This window comes from Macrotis lagotis, chromosome 7 (genome assembly GCF_037893015.1).
Source record: "Macrotis lagotis isolate mMagLag1 chromosome 7, bilby.v1.9.chrom.fasta, whole genome shotgun sequence".
NCBI lineage: Eukaryota > Metazoa > Chordata > Mammalia > Peramelemorphia > Peramelidae > Macrotis > Macrotis lagotis.
In genome coordinates, this window is record NC_133664.1 from 62,775,664 (window position 1) to 62,802,720 (window position 27,057).

Here is a 27,057-nt window from a genome sequence, read left to right on the forward strand (position 1 = left end):
ATGATCTCCTGGCTCTGTACATTTTACCAAGCATCAGTTCATAGAAGTCTTCTCAGGTTTTTCTGACTCTATCGACTCTATCATACTTGTTATTTTTTTGTGGTAGTAATCCATCACAATTATATACCTTAACTTTTAGTCACTTCCCAACAGATGGGTATCTCTTCTTTTTCCAATTCTTTGCCACCATAAAAAGAACTGTTATAAATATATTTGTAAGGAGAAGTCCTTTATCTTTTTCTTTTATTTCTTTAGGATACTAACCTAGTAGCAGTATTGCTGGGTCAAAGAGTATGCATAGTTTTATGATCCCGTGGGCATTGTTCCCAGTTGTTCTTCAGGATGGTCAGACTAGTTCAGAACTCCAACAACAGTGCATAGTGTTTTAATTTTTCCCACATTCTCTCCAACATTAATCATTTTCCTTTTCTATCATGTTAGTCAGTCTGATAGATGTGACCTGACATCTCAGCAGATGTCTTAATTTGTATTTCTCTAATCAGTAGTGATTTAGAACATTTTTAACATTACTATTGATAGTTTTGACTATCCATTTATGGCTATCTTTTTTTTTTGGGCATACAGGTAATAAATAAAACCATCCTTTCCAATTCCTTGAAATATTTTCTTTTTGAGACATCTTGAAAATGAATCCCTAAATACCTTTAAAACTCTTTCACTTCTAGCAAGAATTTCAGTTCCAACTACTGCCCATAACTTCATCCAGAATATTATCTCTACTTTTTTTCCAGAATATATTGTGTACTAAAGTAAGGGGGAGAAATTGTGATGATTCTACTGTCATTAATGATAAGAAGAGATCATTGCCAAAGTCCTGGCACATAAATTATTTTTCATATCTCCTCATTATGTTTTCCCAGTTTAATCTATAATTACTCTTGAGATGGCAACTTAGATGGGTTTTAAACCTTTTTTAGGTTTGCTTTCCTTTCACTTTTTGTTTTTATGTGAGATTATAATGTTGGTAACTTTACATCATCCTCTGACATTTTTGCAAATGAGTGCATGTTTTAAACCACCGTCACTGTTGTTTGCCATATTTCTCCATTTGACAAAGAGATGAAATATTTGTTGTAAGTGGCAAGCTTCTTTAGCCTCCTCATTGTGGCAATTCTACATTGTTTAATTTTTTTTGGTTTAAATCAGAATAATGACTTTGATTTTATCCATTTCCTAGTTCTTTGGCATTAGCTTTGATTCCATTTATTCTGATGCATCTTATTTTCATCTTTATCTTTTTTAACCTTTGTTGTATATAATTGATCTGACCAAATAGACACAGCTGATATTGTAACAGCACTCAAATAGATAATCACTCATCTGTTACTGTGTAGACTTTTAAAAAAATTTTATTTTATTTTATTATTTTCTAATCAGTAGTGATTTAGAACATTTTAAGGTGACTATTGATAGTTTTGGCTGTCCATTCATTAATCCCTCACTTTCCTCTTTAATTTCTGTCCTCTAATGAACATGCATCTTTGCTTTATACATCATTTGATATCAATGATTACCTTCTAAGTCCCCTTTTGAAGAAAGTATTAACTTTGGAGTCTATTTAAATATCTGGTCTCGTTCATACATTTGAGTTCATTTGAGCCTGTTAGTTGTTTTCTAAATACAAATATGCATTCTTTATATTCAACATTCAACTATCTAGTTATTTCCCTCCGTGAAGTAAATACATCTAATTTAGGAACTGTATTACTATTCAGATCTATTTCCAGAATTGAAAAAAAATACCATGAAGTGAAAAAAATCAGACATAGGCAAGAAAGGAAAGCTACAGTTTTAGTGAGAAACTGAGTCAACATAACAACCCTCTTGAAATATCTTAGTATCAGAAAATCTGATTTGTCTTTCCCACTAAACAATCATGATATGTGATGAGGAGAAGGCAGTTAGTGGTAGATGAAAACAGAGGGAAAGGTCAGATCAGGATAATTTCCTTTGGCAAATACAAAGTTCTTCTTTTGGAAGAATGCACACAACCCAAAAATGAAGGACAGAAGTCAGACATTTTAATTCCTAGGTTTTTTTTAATGCAGCCAGCTGAAACTTTGTAAACATTTAGCATAAAACTCATTTTTAATCTCATAAACTTAATTTTTTCCCCTTAGCATATGGGATGCATAAAAAGGATATAAAACTTTAGTAAATTGAGTCTTACTTGTGCTTTATAAAGAAGAAATTGAATTGCTCTAATGGCAGCTGCAGCTGGCTTTCAATTCGGAACAACCAGTGTAAATCTCATTTTTAGTACTTGATTTAGTAAACACTCAGCTGCTCACATACTTCAGAAAAAAAGCCCTGAATGACAGGGTTTGTCTGTAAAGACAGTTATGTAACCTTTGTGTGGTGCTCTTCTAAAATGTGTGAAGCACAGCAGAAATCCTGATTGAGACATCTCCCAATTCTCTTGGACTACATCTTTAAATCTGCCAAGCATTTGCAATTTGTTATCCATAGGGGAAACACAAGTGCATTCTAGCTCCGTAGGGATTCACATCTCTGTATCACATATATCAGACTGAAAAACCATATAAAAGCACTAATAACTAGTTTGGAAGGACATATGGTTTAGCTTCCTTCAGGTGATAATTACCACTCATTTTTATTCTTATGTCATGCTCCCACACACCAAGGAGCCACATGTAATTCTGGCTCTCCTTCTAGTTAGCAAAAGTTGCACATGCCCAGATTGTGTGTGTGTGTGTGTGTGTGTGTGTGTGTGTGTGTGTGTATTTGCTATAAATAGATAGAAAATCAGGAATAAGATGAGGCATTTAACTCCCTTTAAATCAACCCATAAAGAGCCTTTAAGATAATTATATCCATTGAATCACAATTGAAAAGTATTACTAAAAGAAATTGATTACTTTTTTGTTCAAAGATTTTTAGCTCCCAAATAGTCACTTAACAATGTGCATGTTTATGCAAATATGTCCATATGCATATATAAATATATTATTTGTGTATATTATTTATATATGTATATAGATTATATGTATATATAGGTAATCATAGCACTTGTGTTAAAGATGCTAATCAGATTGTTTTTAGTGGTGTGCTTGGTATTATGTTTCTTTGCTAAGTTTTAAGAAGAGGGATTTTCAGACAAATTGGACAATCTAGTTAATGTTGAAGGATAATAATTGGCCCTTCTACTTGGAATGTATACAGGAAGAAATCATAGTTCTATTAGAATCCCAGGACTGGGATCATGGAAAAAGAATCAGTGGTTATAAGGGAACATTTCTTGTATTTAGGCAAAATTGACTCTTCTAGAAATTGAAGTAATAATTTGGAATTATTTTGCCCAACACCATGCCAAAAAATTTGATAATCTTAGTGAAATGGATGAATATTTACAAAAATATAATTTGACCAGGTTAAATGAAGAGGGAATTAAATACCTAAATAACTTTATCTCAGAAAAAGAAATTCAACAAGGCATCATTGAACTCCCTAAGGAAAAATCTCCAGGGTTAGATGGATTCACAAGTGAATTCTATGAAACATTTAAGGAATAATTGGTTCCAATTCTATATAAACTCTTTGGGAAAATAGGTGAAGATGGAAATCTACCTACTTCCTTCTATGACACCAATATGGTGCTGATACCTAAACAAGGAAGAGTTAAAACAGAGAAAGAAAATTATAGACCTATCTCCCTGATGAATAGAGATGCAAAAATTTTAAATAAAATATTAGCAAAATTATTACAACAAGTTATCATTAGGGATAATACATCATGATCAAGCAGGCTATCCCAGGAATGCAGGGTTGGTTCAATATTAGGAAAACTGTCAGTATAATTAATTATATCAATAACAAACCTATCAGAAATCATATGGTCATATCAATAGATGCTGAAAAAGTTTTTGACAAAATACAGCACCCATTCCTACAAAAAAACACTAGAGAGTGTAGGAATAAATGGACTGTTCCTTAGGAATAATTAGCAGTATCTATCTGAAACCATCAAAAAGCATTATATTCAATGGGGAGAGGCTAGAGGCATTCCCAATAAGATCAGGGGTGAAACAAGGATGACCATTATCACCACTATTATTCAATATCCTATTAGAAATGTTAACTTCAGCAATAAGAGAAGAAAAAGAAACTGAAGGAATTAAAATTGGGAAGGAAGGGACAAAACTCTCACTCTTTGCAGAAGACATGATGGTCTACCTAGAGAATCCAAAAAAATCATCTAAAAAAACTACTAGAAATAATTAGCAACTTTAGCAAAGTCACAGGATATAAAATAAACTCTCATAAATCCTTAACATTTCTACATACCAATCAAAATTCCAAAAAAATTACTTTAAAGAGTTAGAAAAAATTGTAAGTAAACTCATATGGAGAAATAAAAAGTCAAGAGTTTCTAGGGATTTAATGAAGAAAAAAAGTACAAAAGAAGATGGCTTAGCCCTACCAGATCTAAAATTATTTTATAAAGCATCAGTCATCAAAACTGTTTGGGATTGGCCAAAAAATAGAGTGGTGGACTAGCGGAATAGACTAGGTGCAATAGCAGGAAATGATTATAGTAATCTGCTGTTTGATAAACCCAAACAGTTCAGCTATTGGGATAAAAAACTCTCTCTTTGATAAAAACTGTTGGGAAAACTGGCAGAAACTTGGATTAGATCAACACCTCACACCCTATACCCAGATAAGATCAAAATGGATACAGGATCTAGACATTAAAAAACAATATTATAAGAAAAACTAGGAGATCAAGGAATAGTGTACCTGTCAGATCTATGGAAAGGGAAGCAGTTTATGACTAAGGAAGAAATAGAGAACATCATTAAAAGCCAGCTAGATAATTTCAATTACATTAAATTAAAAATCTTTTGCACAGACAAAACCACTGTAACCAAGATTAAAAGAAATGTAGTAAACTGGGAAACAGTATTTACAACTAGTATTTCTGACAAAAGACTCATTTCTAAAATATATAGAGAACTGAGTCAAATTTATAAAATAAAACAAGCTATTCCCCAATTGATAAATGGTCAAAGGATATGCAGAGACAATTATAGATGAGGAAATCAAAGCAATCAACAGTCATATGAAAATTTGCTCTAAATCACTAGGGAAATGAAAATTAAAGCATCTCTGTGGTATCACCTCACACCTCTCAGACTGGCCAATATGACCAGAAAGGATAATGATCAATGTTGGAAGGGATGTGGGAAGTCTGAGACACTAATGTATTGTTGGTGGAGCTGTGAACTCATCTAGCCTTTCTGGAGAGCAATTTGGAATTACACCCAAAGGGCAATAAAATTGTGCATATCCTTTGATCCAGCAATACCACTACTGGGTCTATACCCTGAAGAGATCATGAAAAAGGATAAAAACATCACTTGTACAAAAATATTCATAGCAGCAGCCCTGTTTGAGGTAGCACAAACTGGAAATTGAGTGAATTTCCATCAATTTGGGGAGTGGCTGAACAAATTGTGGTATACTATATTATGGAATGCTATTGTTCAATTAGAAACAAGTAAGGATGGGAATTCAGAGAAGCCTGGAAGGATTTGCATGAACTGATGCTGAGTTAAAATGAGTAGAATCAGAATAACATTGTACACCCTAACAGCAACATGGGGGTGATGATCAACCTTGATGGACTCACTCATTCCATCAGTACAACAATCAGGCATAGTTTGGGGATATCTGCAAAGGAGAATACCATCTGTATCCAGAGAAAGAATTGTGGAGTTTGAACAAAGACCAAAGACCTTTAATTTAAAAAAAAACATGTAATCTCATTATGTAATTTTGCTATCTCTTATACTTTATTTTTTTCCTTAAGGATATGATTTTTCTCTCATCACATTCATCCTAGATCAGCGTATTCCATGGAAATAATGTAAAGATGAACAGACTGCCTTCTGTGGGGGGTAGGGGGACAGAAGAGAGATTAGTGGAAAAATTGTAAAATTCAAAATAAATTAATAAATTAATAAAAAAATTTACTCCTCTACAAAATGGAGTAATGGCAGCATCTACCTTAATAAGGGGCAGTTCTTTCAGTAGTAGTAGTTCCACTGAAGATGTTGCCAAGGAGCATCAAGAACTATGGTTTTCAGCCAAAGTCAGGAGAAAGGTTTTGTCAGAATCTATCTCTAGGATATGGAATATCATTAAACTAAATCTTTTTCATTGTTGGTTAAGTTTGCTGTTTTCCTCATTTCTCTATTCTGTAGAGTAGTGGAAGGAAAAAAAGAAGAGAATTGAGTCTTTTAAAGGTGATTATGTATTAGATTGATTTGTCACCTTTGATGTTATAGACAGAGAGGCACCACTCATGGAAGATTGAATGAAATAAAGGAAAACTTAATAAATAAGTTTTTCCTTCTGGGTTAAGTACAAGGATTTCAAGGATAGAAAAAGAAGACAGTCTTTGTTCTCAAAGGAGCTCACGTGTGCAGTGATGAAGACCATATATATATATGTATACATGTATATATATCTATACATATATATATATATATCTATATATATCTGTATATATTTATAAAGGAGTTCAGTTGTAGACTGAATCGAAAAGCCCAGAAGTACTAGGGTTACTAGGTGTGGGGTATGGATGACAAGACTCAGGGGGACCTGAGGGTGTATCATCAGGTCAGATAATAGTACCCAGGTGACTAAATAGTATAGTGGTAAGGTAGATTGTAAGGTCTATTTGTTCTCCATCTCATTGACAAAGTTAGAGATAGAAGTTTAGAAAATTTCAAGTACAGAAAATTCCAGATATAGGGGTTTCTGGGAGGGGGACAGTGCATGAGGAGTGGGAGGTACCAGGGAAGAGGATGAGGTGTAGTTTAACAAAATAGTTTACTGAGAAAATTCCTTCTAATCTTCCCTCCAACATACACACAAACACAGATACACACACACACACACACACACACACACACACACACACACAGACAACTATGATATTGAGGCCCTTGGTAAAGTTTTAGTTTTGATGCCCTCCCATATCTCCTACTTGTGCTTCTTTGCTTCCTTTGAACATTTGTCCTTCTTTGGGTATCTCAATTCAGATTTTTGTCAACCAATACCAATAAGAGGTAATATAGAAATGAGAAGATTCAAGATAAAATTCCTCTCTATGATTGAATTTTAAAAGGAGATCCCAGAAGTGAACACTTCAAGTAGTTGTAGATTTGGAACTAAAACTTTGAGTTAGAATTCTGGTTCTATTATTTATTTTACTAACTATATCACTGTGGGCAAGTTACTTCACTCTGGTTTCAGTTTCCTTTTCTGGGAAATGAGGGTGTTGGATAAGATGAAAATCTTCCAGATTCAAGGAAATGAAAGTACAACATTTGAATTAAAGGTTTAATATTTTGAATGGAATTAAACTTGGGGGACTGGGAACTAACTGCTCTGTCATTATAATCTAAGGCCCATATTGGGGATGCTGGATGTTCTTAGAGTTCATGGGTTAGAGTGAGCAGAAACTACCCTAGAACAATTTCCCTCTTTCAACTGTAGATTTTAAGAGACCAAATTATTAAATGAATAGTTATAAATGTGAAGGTAGGGCTGTCATGCAGAATAGGTAGTGAAGTTGATTTGAAATGGGGAAGACATGATTTTAAATCTTAGCTCTGCTATTTAGCACTTGCATGTCCTTGGGAAATTCACCTAACCACTCTGAATTTATTTCTTCATGTATATAAAGCAGTGGTTTGAATAATTAGTTTATTTACAAGGTTTCTTTCCATGCTACATTTTCTAATTTTATAATTTTTACAAAAAGATGACATGTAAAAAGTGTATTTTCTATTCTAGATGAGAGAGTGACTCTTGTTCATGAGAGCTTTTCAGAAAAAAATAAGAGTTTGAGAGAGAGAGAGAGAGAGAGAGAGAGAGAGAGAGAGAGAGAGAGAGAGAAGATACCAAGAAGGTCAAAATGTCAAGAGTGCAAATAGCAACGAGTTAGAGGCTTCATAGAAAGTTACTTGAGAAGCTACAGCTGAGAGACTTTCAGCAAAGTGATTGAGTGAGAGATTGTCTAAGATGAGCTTTCCCTCAAACAATAAGATATGCATCAAAGAAGGTCAAAAAGCCAAACAAAAATGAGAAGAAAAGGAAAGCAGTTCTTGAAAGGAAATCACCAGAAAGTCTTCACAGAATTGAGAAGGAAAGAAAAAAGTTTTAGGAACAAAAAGGAAATACTATAGGGAAAAGAATGGAAGAAGAAATCGGTTGAAGAGGGGAAAGTTGCAATAATTGCAACTAGAAAAAAAATAATGAAATGGGCACAAGAACCCCTAGAGTGACTGAAAAAGAAAGTAAAGTAATTTAAGGAAGAGATAAGGAATGAAATTAGATATCCTAATGAAAAAACACAAAAGGTAAGCAGAAGAGAAACTGGAAAATCTTAAAGTAGAGGACATCCTAAAGAAGGAGAATGGAGGAAAATAGAAATATAGGATACAATAGAAATTGTTAGGACAAAGTCAAAGGAAGACAAGAGCAAAATATGAGAGGTCTCTACAAAGACAGAGTGGGAAGAGATAATATAAGAATTGTTGGGTCCAAAAGACAAAAGAAAAAATCTAGAATTATATATTTCAGGAATTAAAAAATTCTCAGAACTGAAATCATGAAATAAAGTACATATGGAAAGAATCCAAAATATGACTCCAGAAAGAAAATTTAGGATTAACTCACTCTTTAATTTTATTGCCAAGATTCAAAAGTCCTAAGTATAAAAATGGGTAGGAAGATAACTGATATATCAAGGAACTGAAATTTGAATAACAAAAAAATCAACTCAACAAAAATGTAGAAAATTCCCCTAAAAGGTGAAACAAGAGCATCATTAACCCTTCTGAGGCCTACCTTGTAAAAGGATCATGATAGAAAGGTAGGGGTATATGTACAAAAAAGAAATACAACAGAGAAGTAAGGTACTGAATATTTCTTTAAATTGGAGTGCCACAGATGTTGTTCAGTCCAGTACAGAGATAGGAAGGCAAGGTATCAGTTTTGTGACTTATAGTCTTATCTGAACAAAGCAATAGAAGGATTTAAAAAAGTAGCGGGAAGTAGAATAAAGTCAGAAGTATACTGGAACTATCTCAAAATGACTCAAGAATTAAATATTAAATTTTCAATGTGAGCATTTACATCTTGGAAATTGGCAAACAGTTCAAATCAGGGTGTGGTTTATTGTTTGCTGGATTATCTAGACTTCAGAAGGTGATGGAAAACATTAAGAATGTGTACTAAACTTTAAAAGTGGTGTCATGTGGACTTTTCTTGAAGAGTTGATTAATCATAGCACACATGAGCAGGTAACTGGACTAAGTTATGTGTGTCAGAGAGTAGGGTGAAGGAAGAGATTATATTAAACAAAATAGAAAATAGTTATGGAAGGCTGATTTAAAAATGTGGAGTGAGATCAAGGCACAGTGATATGTGGTCAGGATTAGATAGTAGGGTTTGAAGGGAAAGGATAACAAAACAAATGACATACATAGTGTTGAATATTTCACTTAAAAAAAGAAAGGAGGAAGAAAAGAGAAAATACTATAACTATTTAATGATTACTTGGAGGAAAAATAAACTTTTCCCTCATAATCATAAATAGTAAAAGGTTGAGAATTGATTAAAGAACAACCTTTCAAATTTGATGCAATACAAGAAACATATTTGAAAAATAAAGAACCATACATAGTTAAATGAGAAAGGATTTAAGGAGAACTTATTATACTCTAGCTAAGTACAAATTCCCTTTCTCAAGGTCAAAATCAAAACCAGGAAGATTTAAGACAAGGCCATAGTAAAATGCATACTTTCAAGGGAGACAAAGAAGCAAACTACATTAAGTTTAAAGAAATCATAGATTATAAAACAATATCAATGTTAAATATATGTATAGCTAATGGTTTAGCATTTAAATACATAAAGAAATCAATGAAATTGTAAAAAGAATTGGTTAGTAAGACAATAATTCTAGGTGACATCTATGGGCTTCTTATAGACCTCATCAAAGCTTATGGAAAAAATTTACAAATAAATGCATAAAGGTTGTCCACAATTTATAGTCCAAAATTCCAGTTATCAATAAAGGAAATATAAACAAAATATTAAGAGTTAAAAAAGAGGTTGAATAATATTATCATAAAGTCAAAGAAAAAATCTGAGAAACAATAAAAACAATAATTTTTCGAATAAATTCTATAATAGCTGGACTATATGTTGAAGTTTATGGAATGCAGTTAAAACAATTCTGAACATACTCAGAACACATGTATCTCAGAGCATATCTTAAAAAGAGTAAAAAGAATTTTGCTAAAGACTAATGGAGAGTACAATTAAAAACACTAGAGAATCAAGAGTTAATTAGCAATACCAAACACAAAGGAATAAAAATTTCAAATGAGAGTTCAATGAAATGGAAATAAAAATTATTGAGTAGATATTAAAATATTCAAAAAAGAATTATGGTCTCATGAATACAGGCATTTCCTTCAATGGAACAAATCACAATCTATCTGGACTCTTGTCCATGTTTTCCCATTAATTCAGAACTCAACATGCTAGCATAATTAATCATTTACTAAGAACATTGAAAGGATGCCAATGGAGCTTCTAGCTGCTCCATTGGTCTTACCACCTAATCAGATCATCCTTTTTGCTCATTCGTTTCTTTACTGACATCCTTTACATCAATTCTCCTCATTTCTAATGTGTGGTGGGCTATCATAACCACTATGCATCTTTTTATTTTTTTGTGGACTGGAAGCAGCAATAGGCCAGGTGGACTGAGTGGGCCAGAAGCTGCTGCAGAAAATATGAACTGAGCAGGACAGAGGCAGCTATAGACTGGTCTTAACTACATTGGTTAGAAATAAGATCCTAACAGTCCCTGTCTTGTTTTGATGGAACACTCCCCCCCCCCATTATGTTACAAGGAATAAAGGAATCAGCTATTGTGTTATGAAGATGAAATTGTCATTCTGGCCAACTATCATACTGGCAGCCAGAGATCCTGGGTAGAGCGTTGTTGACCAGGATGTTAATGGAACTGGGGCAGCTTTAGAGACTTCCCTCCTTTCCCCCAGTTCACTCTTACACAATACCCTTTGTAATTGTGAGCAAAGAAGTTAGGAAGCAGACCTGGGGCAGTTTGAGTTAGCATTGCTCCCCATTGGACTGATCCAAGACTCAGTTCTGGACTCCTTGGGCAACAAGGGCATAAATTTGGCTCTAAGACTCAGGCACTGAGCCCTTGAGTTCCCAGAAAACTTCTTGGGTCATTTTTACTTTCTTGCTGGCAGCTTTTAAAAAAATCTTCCTGCAAACTGATTTTTAACCCCATTGGGAATGATTTTTATCTGGGAGAATTTGAATATATTTTTATTTGAGGGAATATTTATTTGAACTCTCCCATACTGTTTCATTGTAAAAGATGCAGAATTGCATCTGGTTATCCTTGAGCTGATCCTCAGTAACAATTCTTTGGAGACTATATTATTTCATGTCTTGTAGGCATACTCCAGCATTGAAGTATGTTGGTCTTAAGAAGATGGGTCTTTGTTTCAGGGAGAAACTTGGAGGCTTTAAAATAACTTGTCAGTTCCCCCAAAGAAATTCAATCTATTCTTCTGTTCAACTCTGAGCTGAACTGACTATTTGCAATCTGTCCAAGATACAGACTGATGGATGAGTTCCATAGATTAACCATTAATCTACCATACTCTTATTATAGTCATAGGCATTATTCATCCCCTTGGCATTTCCTTTGGTTCTCATTAAGCCAGGCTCTTGTAAGTGATTATGAATCTCATTTAGGAATTTCTGCAATATTTTGGGGCTCAACTCAGTACAATACCATCCATAAACAGAAGCATCTGGAAGAATTTACAATTTATAGGTAATCTTTATCCAGCCTGGGTTCTGGGCTGACTTGCTCCCTGTAATAGTGGTAAATATTTTTGCTAAAGATGCGTCTCTTTATCTTCTTCCTGTCAATAAAAAGAGTGACATTGAATAAAATTTTCCATGGTATGTCTTTCATAGAATATTATGTAATTTTGGACATATGTTTGATCAGAACAAATGAAGATATAGCATTTTGCTCTTCTGAATAAAATTCTTTTTTTTTGTAATTAACAAACAATAGGTTCAATGAAATTTTGCATTTTCAGTCATTTTTATGAAGGTAAAGATGTAGCTTACTGTGGAATATCACCTACAAAAACCTGTCTCTTGCTAGCTAATGTCCATAGCAAAGATGTCTAATATAGTTATCAATTATTCTTATAAAAATTTAATAGACAAGAAAGTCGGCATATTGGTTGTTGCTGTTGTTGCAGTTATCTTGTTCATTATTTCAAAGTGATAATATAAACCCTGAGATTTCTTTTCTTATCTCTTCTTTAAATGAACTTCCCATAGCTTTATTTTGAAGTGTCTCACAAAACTTTCTTTAAACTTCTTTTCTTCCCTCTTCCCAATGCTTCCCATTGTTTTATGAGGTCATATAGCTCAAACTCTTAACCATACTTTTCCATAATGTTTTACAGATGATTCATAAAATAAACCAATCTTTCTATTCATCACCATGTTTCTCTTCATTCCTGTCTGGGCTCTGTTCCTGATTCTATGGGCTGTTTTTCTCTCTACCCTGACCCTACAGTCTGGGAGATGATTCTGCCTCTGGAGCTTGCTTTTCTGCTAAATTCTTCCCAGAACCTTCATTTCTAGCTGTGTTTATTCCTTCATTTCTCTCTGGACCACATTCCTGAATCCTTGTACTTCTTTCTTCACCATGTCCCTATAGATAAATCTTTTCTCTCCTCGTACCACCCCTTCTTTTTTCTTTTTCCTTTCATTGGTTGCCTTTACTTCACCTCCATGAGGACAGGGACTGTCTTTCTTTTGGATTATATGGGTATTTCCTTCCCTGTCCCTTTTCCTTTATATTTTGTAAGACAATGGAGTTAAGTGACTTGCCCAAAGTCACAGAGCTGGTAAATATCAAGTGTCTGAGACTGGATTTGAACTCAGGTCTTCCTGACTCAAAGGCTTGGTGCTCTATCTACTGCACCTCCAAGCTGCCCCATATATGTGTGTATTTTCAAAACTTAGCAGAATTCATGATACTTAGTAAACATTTAATAAATACTTGTTGACCTTGACTTCTCTGCTTGCAATTAATTATTATGACAATATTTAATTTCTTTGGTCTTTTTAATAGGATAACTAATTTCTAGTGCTTAAATTATTATAGAAAATTGCTCTAAGTGTTGATATTCTACCCCTTCCCATACATTATTTTGGAGGACACACAATCTGATCTGAATAGGTTAAATTAGAAGTACTTTCATTGAACACTATTTAATTTCCTCATTTTGATTCTTCTATTAATTTTAACTTTGATTCTTTTATTAATTTAAAATCTTCCTCCAATAAATTGATGCCTTAACTGATGGCTTAACCCAACTTAATAGTTGGGCTGTGGATTCAAGATTCCTACATAGATAATGAGTTATTTTCTGTCTACTAAAATAAAGTCAATTTATATTTGTAATTTTTAAATTGTTATTAAGTATTTGTCATTTGGTTCCTTCTGATTCTTTTCTTAAAGCAAGTAAGGCTTCTGTGTAGATTATACATTTGGTCTCTTATTCTTTGCCCTTGAACCAATACAGTTTTCATTACCTTCATCTACTCTTATCTTTCATCAAATGCCACAAAGTATATATATGTCGATTTAGTTTGCAGGGTCTTAAAGAGTTCTTCATATAATTTCACTATTCAAAACCTTTGCAACAAATGTTACACCTATACTGCAATTATTTTCATGATGGTGTTTTTGTTAATAGATATCATGAATAGTGCAATGTGAGATAGATAGGTGTCCTATTCTACCCTTGAATGTATAGGAAAACCAGCTTATAGCAAAATAAACTCTGCTATTTGTCTCTCTCCAAGGAAAACCTATGAATTACTTTCAACTTAGTTGCAACTTAAGGCTTCATTTACAGTGAGCATATCAAAATTCATTCAACTTAGTTATTCCAGTAGCATCTCTCTTCATTGGTCATTGTACAAAGATCTCATATTTAGGTATTAATAAATAAGTTATTGTTCACAGTTTTCAAAAAAATTCTGATTCTCAAGATTCATTCTTCCCTTTTCTGGGAATGAATTCACAAAAAATGGTTGCTTCAAACATTTTTTAAAAATATTTTACTAAATTAATTAGTCTCAGAAATAAAGAAGACATCTCAACTAACTCCCTTTATGATCCTGATAACCAAACTAGTGAGAGAAAGAGTAGAGTGGAAAAATTATAGCCCATCCCATGAATTACTATTAATAACTACTTATTAAATATATATATATATTTTAGCCAAAATATTCTCAAAGCTCTTCAATATGATCAGGTTGAATTTGTTCCTGGAGTAGGCATAAGAATAGTTTGTTGATTATATTGCAAACAATGCTAATAGCAAAAAGAACAAAAATCATATTTAATAAATGGAAAGGCCTTTGACAACATACAGACTCATTTGTTTAGAAAATTTAAAAACCAATTTAACCTATGCAAGCAAATAATTGACTGTAAGAAATGTATCTATATGAAGAAAAGGTTATAAAACAATTACAGCAATTTCTTATAGGAGATTAACAAATATAAATCAATTATCCTTATGAGATTAAGAAAAAGCATTTATTAGGAGTTTTTAACGTGCAGACTCTAAGAAAAAAATAGTCCCTGCCTTCAAAGAGTAGAGAATTGAGAAGAGAACATTAAAAGGAAATTAAATAAAGGAATAGGGTTGGAGAGAAGTACCAGATTTGAAGTGAACTTGGCTGGCATAGAGTGGTTTGAGGGAGAAACTCACTAACTGAAGAGGGAAGCTGTAGAGATGGAGCTGTTGCCAGTATAGAAGGCTGCTGGGGTGGAAATGGAGAAATGGTCAAAGGCAATCTGGGCTGGATCAGACTTGGTGAGACTAAATAAATGGATAATGGAGAGTTCTAAAAAATCTAAAAAAAAATCCTTGTTCAATAAACTCTTAATTTACTTGCTGAGAATAGAGATATTCCAATCAAAGGTAAGAGTGATTTATAATATATAGTCATCTACAAAAACCTTATGAAGAATGGGAGTAGAAGATTATGAACTGTATTGCAAAAACAGGGGGAGGTTAAAAATTGAGGATTTGAATTGCCTCTAAAGTTTGGATCCTTTAGACTGTGTAGCATCTCCATTTCTTGGATGAGATTTGGAACTCTCTTGGTTGAACTGATTTGTCTCACTTCTTGTTAGAGAGCTCATTCACTCTGTGCACTGTTTGCCATTTTCTCATCTGTATAACTCTTTTGATTTTAGTTTTCTATCGGCTCAAATGAAGTGATTTTTTTTTGCTGTTTTCCATGAGTCTTTGTGAAACTAGACTAGTCAAAAAGGAATCCAGCCTTTGATATATAGCTTAGACTACTCCTTAAAGGACAGTGACCAGAAGCTCAGTTTGAACCTAAAAATCATCTCCCCAGCCTAAGAATATTTAGGGAAGAACTTTTAAATAAATCTAGCCAGATACTCTTTTTCTTATGGGAGCACACTGGCCAGGTTCATGATCCCAGGCTTTTGCTTCCTCCTATACAGGAATCAAAGTTTCTTTTGGAAAAGCCTGGGTGGAAGAGATTCTAGAGATCTTGCCTGTCTTAAAGTCACATCTAGACAGACTCATGAAGAGATGCATAATTTACCTGGGTAACAGTAAAACACCCACACAACCATTACATTATTTTATTTTTTCAATTAACAAACATTTATCTCCATTCCATTTTCCCTACAAAAAATAAAATAAAATAAAACAAAATTCTTCTAGCAAATATAGACAGTCAAGCAAAACAAGTTCCTAAAAAAATCCATATCCAAAAATGTATGTCTCATTCTGCATGTTGGATCTGTCACCTCTCTCTCAGAAGGGGGCTTTAGAATAGTTTATCATTGGTCTTCTGGTATCATAACTGGTCATTGCATTGATCAGAGTTCTTAAATCATTCAAAGTTGTTTGTCTTTGCAAGGTTGCCACTTAAAAACTATTATTCTGGTACTGCTGCTGAGTCGCAATGCTTCAGTTCATGCAAGTTTTCCTAGGTTTCCTTGAAACCATCCCCTGTCATTATTTGAATACTGTAATATTCAGTTACTTTAATAAACTATAACTGGTTCCTCAATTATCACTATAAAAATGAGCTGCTATAATTATGGATCTTTTCCTTTTGTGGTATGCCCAAAAGAATCTCAGTATAACCATTAGAAGTGGCCTAGGAAAAGCATCACTGTCTCCAAGGATATACGCATTTCAGTGATTTAGAGGGCATAGTTCTAAATTGCTTTCTAGAATGGCTAGACCATTTCACAGCTGCAGCACATTGTCAACATTTGTCATTTCACTTTTTTTTTGTCATCTTTAACAATTCAATCCCATCTGTGTTCATTCTAGGCTGGAAGTTCATTGAATGGAATTGTCTACATTATTTATTTAAAATTTGTTTTGATTTTTTTTGTTTTTCTATCACCTAAATCATTCCTTTGTCTTATCCCTTTCTTTCACAGAGCTTTATCCTATAGAAACAGGCTTCTTTTTTAATTAAAAAAGAGGAAAAATAAAAAAGCATAACTAATCATTTCATCAAAAACATTTGAAAATATATATGTTCCACGGAGAAACCTGTCACTCACAAAGACAGGAGAGGAATTAACATTCTCATATTTATTCTTCAAGACCATGCTAATTTATAATTTTTCTACTAAGAATATTTAAATTCTTATATACTTTTGTCTCTCTTTTTTTTACTATGCTGATATCATGGAATTTCTAGAAGTTAAATTAATTTTTATAGATGGTATACAAAAATACAGTGGTCATCCTGCTTATCTTGTATTTGTCCCTCTCCAATTTCAACTTCATCATATATCTCAGACAAAACTATTATCTGTCACTTTCCTTTTGTGTTTAGTTTAGGATATTGTGTTTGTTTCTATTTGAGTCATTTTTCAATATTATCTGATTCTTCATTGCCTTATTGGAGTATTCTTGGCAAAGATACTGAAGTAGTTTGTCATTTCCTTCTCCAGCTTTCTTAGGAAACTGAGGCCAAAAGGTTTGGTATTTACTCAGGGTCATACAGCTAATAAGTATCTGAGGTTGGATTTGAAGTCACTTCTTGTCTTCAGGCCTGGCATGCTATCTCTACGCTACCTATCTCTTGCCCTTGTATCTATAATAACATCAATTAAAAAGTCTTTAGTGAGAATCTGCTATACATTCAGCATCTTGTTAGATATTGTCAGGGAGATACAAAAGAAATACATGATTCCTGCCCTCACAGAGCTTACTATCTGGTAGTGGAGTCAAGACACTTGCAACAAATAAAATCACAATATGGGATAGTACGCAATGATTATGTGTCACGTTGTATGGTCCAACTTTTTGCTTTCTGGATAATAAAATCTTTGGAAAGGTGCTAGAAACCAACATGATAGATAAAATATCTACTTTCTCATGGGAACAATTATAGTGCTATTGAGAGGTAAAGATGCTGGAATATTTTTGTATGGTGGAGAGCAGAGAGACTTTCTTTAGTTTTTATAATGGTTCATGTGAAGTGACAATCATCCAAGCAGACATTTCCAATAACCTGTTGGAGATAAAAGAGACTGGACCCTTGATGAGAGGATAGAACTGGAAGTAAAGATTTGGTAATCATTTGGATTATGGTTCATACTTGAGCTCATGAGAAAGAATGAACTTTGGAGGGAAGAGCAGAAAGAGGAAAAGGACAGAATACTGAGGGACAATGAATTTTAGGATGAGCCTCAGTTTGGAGTTCATATATTATAACATTATTAATATAAAATTGCATCTATAATTTTCCATGGATAACTCAGGTGAAAAATCATTAGCATAGGAGTCTATTGATTTATTTCTTGACTTCTTGAAGCATTCTTTGCAAGTCTCTCAACATTTTGTATTTTTAGATAATTATTTTGCATTTTTCTTCATTTTATAGATTTAAGTTCCTCAAGAATAATAATTATTTCCTTTTTTGTTTTTGTATTCCCAGCATTTAGCAGATTTTGCACATGATAAACACTAAATGATAAATGTTTGCTGAACTGAAGTTGTTCTCTATATAAAGTACATGGCATGTGTGTGTTTAATAGTTGTCATGTACAAATTTTCTTGATTCCATAGGCCACAGCATATTAGACTCTTCTATCCTCCACTGTCTACTAAAGTCTATCCAAGTCATGTTCATTTTTTCCAGGATGCTAACTACCTCTGACATTCCTTTTTTACTTACCTTTAATCTTTCCCAACATCATGGAAGGATTTCAATGAATCCTAACCTCTCATTATATAGTCAATATATTTACATGGTAGTTTCAATATTTGACCTTCCAGTAAATAGCCTGAATTAATTTCTTTTAAGTAGTGACAGATCAGTTCTTCTTGCTGTACAAGGAATTCTCAGTCTTCTCCAGGAACACTATTCAAAAACATGGATTTTGCAACACTCATCTTTTCCTTGTAGTCCAATTCTCACAGACATATTTTGGCATTGGAAAAAACTATAGCTCTGACTATGAGGACTTTTGTCAACAAGGTGATGTTTCTTTTTTTAAGTATACTGTCCGGATTTGCCATCATTTCCCTTCCAAGGAGCAAGCCTTCAATTTCATGGCAGCAGATGCTGAATACCATGACCTTTGAGCCCAAGAATATAAATTCTGACACTACTATTTCTTCTCCATCTATTTATCAGGAAGTAATGGGACCAGTTGTGAAGATCTTCATTTTTTTGATGTTAAGCTTCAAGCCAGTTTTTTAGATTCTCTTCTTTCACCCTTATCAAGAGTCTTCTAAATTTTTCTTTCTTCCATCAGAGTGGTATTATCTATATATCAGAGACTGCTGATATTTCTCTCAGTAATCTTAATTCCAGCTTTTGTGTTATCTAACCTGGCATTTCACATTATGCACTCTGCATCTAAGTTAAAAAATAAGATGATAATAAGCTTTGTCATAAACCTTTTCCAATCTTAAATAAGTTATTCCAATCAGTTATTCCATGTTTGGTTTTAACTGTTGATTTCTGACCTCTATACTGCATTTTAAAATAAATAATTACTTCACTAAACTTTAGGGACACCCTATATATTTATATATGTATGTGTATATATATATATATACACTTAAATATATTATAACATACACACACACACACATATATATATATACACTTCCCAAATATATATAGACATTATATGCATAATATATAGATACTCTATACACTTATATGCACATATATGTATGTATGAGATCACATAATGAACTCATAATAGTCCTATTGTGTGCTACAGATGTTATTATCTTCATTTTACAGATGAGTAAACTGAGACTCATAGATTTATAGTGACTTGCCCAAAGTCACAAAGCTAATGTCATGGGTCTATCTGAACCAGTGGCTTCCTCATATTAGGTCCAACATTCATTTACCAATTTGCCTCTTTGTATAGTCTATATCTAGTAAATCCACTAAATGACATAAGGAACAGAACAGTGGTTAAGATTAGGTCCATTAAAGAGTCAATAAAGTAGCATAGTTTATTTATCTGGCATCATTTCACATGAATAATTTTCCCAAGAAAATCAAACCTTATTCATCTAAATACTATGCTTTTTAAAAATTTTATCCATTTTCTTGGAAATCTTTCCCAAATGCAATACCTCTATCCTTGCTATCTTAAACAGGACACAATATAATCCTTTGTAATGCCTCAACATCATCATCATCATCATCATTCATTATTGTCTAGCCCAGAATGCAGTAGTTTTTGCTTCTAGGTCATCAGCTATCATTTCACCTGTCAATCCACATACTGCTTGGATTTCCTGTTTCTAAATTGCAGGCTTGAATAATTCTGTGGTCTGAGGAATCAGTTAACCAAGATTTTTAGGCTTGTCTGTGAGGATAGTTTGAGGTTCTCTTCCATAGTTCAAAATGCAAAAGCTTTTAGTTAAGAAACTCTTGTGACCACTTTTTTGGCAACTCAGAATCTAGAGTATTTTTGTTTCTTATATTGTTTATTAAATTTGTGGGAAGTCTTTCCTCTGAATAATTACAATGGTATCCTTATTATGTGTCAGTAAAACCTCCTTAATTCAATCTAGAATAGACATCAGACCTTTAATTTCATTGATGCAGAGAAACTCATATGGGGAACTCCCAAGACAGGTTAGTGGCTTCTCAGAAGCTTAAGGTCTTAGCCTTAAGCACTGAGAATAAAGAGACTTGCTCAGGATTACATAGCCAAGGCTGGGCTTGAACCTGGATCTTCATAGCATTAGATCAAGCTTCCTTTAATTTAATGTAATAATATGGAATTTGTTAACCTTGGAATAGGAATTGACTGATTTATTAAAAAATGGGGCAGTTAGGTGGCACAGTGGATAGAACACTGGCTTGGTGTCAGAAGGATTTAAGCTCAAATTCAACCTCAGCTACTTGACACTTACTAGCTGTGAGACTTTGGGCAAGTCACTGAATCCTGATTGCTTCACTTCCAGGGCCATCTCCAGTTATCCTGATGCATATCTGGCCACTAGCTCCAGAGGACTGGAGGAGAAAGTGAGGCTGGTGACACAGCACAGCACCTCCTCACTAAAATACAATTTAAGTGATTGTCATGGTATCACTTCCTGATGTCATAGTCTTCTTCTAGAATGAAGGTCAATCATCATCATCATCATCATCATTTATGAAAACACACCTCCCAAGGCTCAGATTGAAATCTCCTAGACCTAGAAGTAAGAAAAGTCCTGATGGAGTTCCTGTTTGTGAAGGGACCAGAATTCTTGCAGTGATAGTGCATGATGAAATCAGTTTTTACCAGATATGGCTGCAATGCTGAGAGATTGGAAACAAAGAATTTTGTCTGGGTTAGAAGCCAGTTAAAAAGGCTACAACTTACCCATGCTTTCTTATCTGAATACTGAAGAACTGGAAGTGATTGATGGTTGTAGTCTCTTAGAACTTGAGTGCTTGGGATGGAACCAAGATGGCAGAGAGAAGTCAGGAACTTCTTTAAATTCTCCAGGTTTCCTTCAGAAGTAATATTAAAAAAGAACTTCATTGTTTACTCTACACCAGACGCTGTGCTAAATGCTGGTGGGGCATGGAAAAGCAAAAGCAGCCCCTGCCCTCAAAGGATTTTCATTCTAATGGTTGAGCCAACTTGGAAATAAATGTCACAGTGTACAAATATAATATGTAATGAATAAAAAACATATAAATACAATATAGGGAGGAAGCAATATAGGTGCAGATAGGGTGCATACAGAGTATATTGATAGCTGCTCTTTAATAGAACACTGCTTTTCACTGGCTTTCTCCCATTCCTGAAGCTGCTTGCTCTCCTTCTTTCTACCTCTTGGCTTTCTTTAAGACTCATCACAAATGGTCTTTTTTGCAACTAGGGGAATGATCCTCCTGCAGAAAGGGTCATTTGACATGAGTCTTAACCGAAGCCAGAGATTCTAAGTGATAGAGAAAGGGAGAGAAAGCAGTTCCAGTTTTGGAAGAAAACCAGTGAAAAGCAGAGGGACAAAAGATGAATCATTGTATATGCTAAACAGAAACTAGGGCAATGTATTATCTCATTGAGTACTTATAGCTTATGAAGAAGAGCTTTAAATGCCAAACCAGGAACTTTATATGTGATTCTGAAGGTAATTGGGAACCACTGGAGTTTATTGAGTAGGGGTTGACATGCTCACATTTATGCTTTACGAAAATCACTTTAACAATTGAATAGAGACAGGGAAATCAATTAGACCATTGCAATATTGCAAGGAAGAGTTGATGAGAGCTTAAACTAGGGTGGTGGCTACTGGAGTAGAGAGAGGGGGACTTAAATGAGATATATTGTAAAAAAAGAAAATACATGATTTGTCAACAGATGGGGTATAGGAAGAGAAAGGAGGGAAAGAAAAGGAAAAAAAGAAGTCAAAGGTGATGGAGAAGAGTAAGCCAAGATAAGTGTCATGGAGGTAAAGTTGAAGGGTGTGATTGTTGTTTATCCTCAGTTCTCAAAGAGGATCAGTGACATCATAGGATTATGTCTTGACATGTTTGTAAATTGTATTTAAGTGAGACAGGGTTGTGCTATATCTTCAGGTTCACTTTCTCTTCTGGAGTCAATGAAATCCAATGGCAAAACAAAAGTAAACTGGTAATAGTCTCATATGTAGTGGGTGACCTTGATCATTCTAAATTAAGGTCTTTCCCAGATCTCAATTTGTCTGAAGTAATGCCCATTTGAAGATTTTTTCAAATGTGTTGACATATTGAGAGCTTCACTTAAACAGTATCATCTTTTCGGATTTTTAAATAGCTCAGTTGGAATTCCATCACCTTCACTAGCTTTATTATTAGCAATGCTTTCTAAGATCCACTTGACTTCTTTCTTCTGATCTAGTGATGGTTTGATACTGAGATGAGAGAGAGAGGGTCAGAGTTTCACACTGAGTCCACACTGAGATTGTTTTCAGTGTTCACTTTTCTGCAGACAATTATGTATGGCTACCTGTGACCAGAAGTATTTTCCAGGCTTTCTTAAGAGAAATGCTCTTAACGTAAGCAATAGTCTTCTTTTAATTTAAGGTTTTATTGGTATCCTTTATTAATATCATAGATATTTGGAAATATGTTTGTTACTAATAGAACCTCTTATTAAAAATGTAATATATAATGTAAATATATACATATATGTATATAAGTAAACACAAATGCATATATATGTATGAATAAGCACATACAAATGCAGATACACATATAAAGATATATATATATATATTTACAAAGACATAGATATAGTTAAAGATAGTTAAACAAAGACAACCACCTTTGATACTATATGTAATTCAATTAAGTACCAATTACTGTGTGTAATTCTATACCAAGAAGAGGGAGTTATAATTCCATATCTGTCCTCTGGAATCGATATTGATTATTTCTTTTAATCTGAGTTCAGCTTCCTTTCATAATTTGTGGTGTTTTTCCTTCACTTACATTGCTACTATCAGCTAGGTTTTAGCAAGAATAATGAATCCTTTGAAGGGGTTATATTATTTGAATTTATACTATTTGAAGTTTCAATAATATATAAATGTGGTAATTTTTTCTAGCTCCATAGAAATATTCAATGAAATTTTTATATAAGATTTTATTGATTTATTAATGTAACAAAGAAGAAGAAAATGCATTTCTGATTTTGTTGTATCAGAAAGTCATAGCTTAGGTATAGGAAACAAAATTTTAAAATTACTGAATATTATGTATGAACATAAACCAACATGGACAACATAATGAAAACATCTTTATTGTTGTCTAAAATCTTTAGCACTGTAGAATTAAGTCTTTTCTTCCTTTAAATCTTCATCCACATCTTTATGAATTTGCATTCTCACATTTTCACATGATGACCTGGACATTATCTAAAATCATCAATACTTTATGATATTACTGTCTTTGCAACATGTTTCAACATGAAGGCTAAAATAACTTGAAACTCATCTTTGAAAAAAGTTTTAGTCACCTACACTTTCTTATTTGACTACTAAAGAACTGGAAATACTTGATGATCATAACCTCTCAGAATGCAAGAATTTTAAGACTAATGGAAAGACATTGGCTTTATTTTAAAATCCCTTTGTGAATTAAATTATTCTTATACACATTAAGTTCAGGTTGAGTTTTATTCTTAGAAATCAAAGTTCTAGAAGGCATCCTTTTCCAGAATAAGACTTTATTAAAACATTGTAACTTTACTGATGAGTATATCTGCCTTCAATTATTTTCTTCAAAATAGCTTTATATTTTACTGATGCACCCTTAAATGTACTGGCCACCTTTCTCGTCATTTTTACATTATGCATTTGAACTTGAATTCCAAAGCCAACATCTGCAGTAAAAGCTTTACCATACATTTCCATTTTCTTTCCCTGTCTTAAATACACTTGAAACTTTTGTCTGAATGGCTGCTCTGCAAAAACAGAAAGCATTTGTGATTGCAATCTTCAATCCATACAGCTAAACGATGCTCCATTTCTATCACTGTAACATTTCTATTCTATGTAGTTGTTTGCAAATCATAAAAAACTGAAGCAATTTTTCTTTTTCCTTTATTTTATCTGCATGTTTCATATTTGATAGCATAAGTTTAAGCAATGCAGCATTTTGTTCTCTTTTAGAGTTATTCAGACCACATTCAAGTCATTCAATTACATAAAATTTTGTTCTAATATAATAATAATAATTAAATTTTGTGTGTGTGTGTGTGTGTGTGTGTGTGTGTGTGTGTGTGCTGGTACTATTTCTGTCTGAAGGTTTCTTTTTTTCCATTTTGTTGAGTGCTTTTAAAAAATGAACACAAGTGATTGGTATTATGGTATGCAACAGTATATCATATCCACATGTGACAATAGGCAAGTACAGACTGAAAATAAACCCTCATCTTGTTTGCATCCATCTCATTAATTGAATTTTGGATCTTATTAAAATGACCTGATATCATTTTATGATTAGCATTAAATTGAATTTTGCATTATTCAAACCCACTGTATTGTTCTCTTGAGCTTACATTTTTCTCCTTTGTCTTTTTTATACAGACCCGCTCAGGTTTCTATAGATTCCTTCTGTTCATTCCTTTGTTCACAACAAAAACTCACTTAATTCAGTCTGATCTCCCATCCCCCAATCAATGGGGACTGATTTTGTTTCCAGTTATTTTTTTTAAATCACAAAAAGTGATGGTAAGAATATTTTTATAACTATGGGACCTTTCTGTCATTGATATCTTTGGGGTAAGCATCCAGGAGTGGATTTTACCTAAGGAAGCAGAAAAGAACAGCTTAATATTTTGTTGTTGTTTGCTTGTTTTACATAATACTCAATATTTTACAGAACATTTGGAAGAATCATTCCTTAAAAACCAATCAGCAGTCAGACCTCAGCAGCTTAGACGTATCCATTTGCATACTGTCTGGGGGATAGGGTGTTTTGGGTTAATTGAATTTTCTAATTGATTTAGAGGATAAGTTGAATATAAGGTCCTAGAGGACATGAATTATTTTATTTTTGTCTTCCTATCCCCAGCATCTTTAGTTGTGTTTTGTACAAAGTAAGTACTTGCCAAATGTTGACTTGAATTATCTGGAAAAATGACTTTCCCATTTCAAAATTTGTTGTTGAAAATCTACCTCTAAAACTTATCAGTGTATTTTCTGTTTTAATAACTGTAGTAAACTAAGTCTAATTTAATAATGATAGTAAAGTAATTTTAATCTGCTCATACTTTTATAACTGAAAATCTTGTGGTTTCTTGGGTGCTGTAGTTTCTAGCATTTGTTTTTATTATAAGGTACTATATAGACTGATTTACAATAGAAAGCTCATTAGTTAACTAGTATTTATTGAGATCTTATGGTATGACAGGGACCATGTGAAGAGCTGGAGTTACAAAGAAAGGCAAAATATAATTCTCTGTTCTCAAGGAACTCAACATTTTTGAGATGAATTTGGTGCAAGTCACTTAACTCCAATCCCTCCCACCACCAAGAAAGAAGAAAAGGGATGAGTTTAAGTTGTGTGATCACAGGAAAATTCTTTAGCCTGACTGCAAATTCATTTCCTCATCAGTTTTTCAAAAAGTACTTAAAATTTCAGGGTTGTTCTAAGGGTCAATGAAATAATTCATGCCTACTATAAATCTCAAGTAAATACAAAGTAACTATTGCTTACCCTCTGAGATTAAGTCTATCACGTCCTCTATATGTGTACCTACTTGTTTGCATGTTATGTCCCCTTTAGATTGTAAGTTTACCTTTCTTTACCTTTCCTTTATGGGAACATAGCATACATTCAATCCATGCTCACCAATTAGTATACAGGTTCATATTTCACTAATATTCCTATTATTCTTATTCATTGTGAGATTGCCTAATTTCTATGATACTAAGTTCAAATGTTAGCCTGATTCAGTTTTTCCTCTGCATGTGAAAGCATGGGAGCATTAATTTAGAATTGGAAGGGATCTTAGAGGTCATCTAGTCTAAGATGCTCATTATATATAGGAGGAAAATAAAACACTGGGGGGATTGTAAATGACTTGCCTACATTTCTCTGGAAAAAATATACAAGACATACTTTATAATTCAGTTCATTATTCATATTTTCTTCATTACTTTTTTTTAGGTTTTTGCAAGGCAAATGGGGTTAAGTGGCTTGCTAGGTAATTATTAAGTATCTGAGGTCGGATTTGAACTCAGATACTCCTGACTCCAGGGCTGGTGTTTTATCCACTGCACTGCCACCTAGCCGCCCCTCTTCATTACTTTTTTTTTTTGGTTTGCTTTTTTTTTTTTCAAGGTAATGGGGTTAAGTGGCTTGCCCAAGGATACACAGCTAGGTAATTATTAAGTGTCTGAGGACAGATTTGAACTCAGGTACTCCTGACTCCAGGGCAGGTGTTCTATCCACTGCGCCACCTAGCCGCCCCTTCTTCATTACTTTTTAAAGCATATTGAATACCCTGCAAAGGCTGGGACCTTATTAGCTACTCTTTCATTACATTCTTCTATTCCCATCTTTCCTGCCCTTTTAAAATATAATTTTTCCATCCTCAGCATATTGATTGGGGTCCAATTTGAATACATTGTTTATATCTCCATTTCTTTGGGATCCTAAGGAAGCTTAAGCATTGTCTTTTCATTTGCTTGTCCACTGTCATTCATGTAATAAACCTCAGAATGGCACCATTTATAATCAAATTAAGGTTCTTCATACTTCCAAAAAAATGATACAAACTAATACATAAAATATAACATTACAATGTTCCTTTAAGTTATTCATTTTTGAATGCAAAGAGTCTTCTTCAACCCTAGACCAATAAATGAA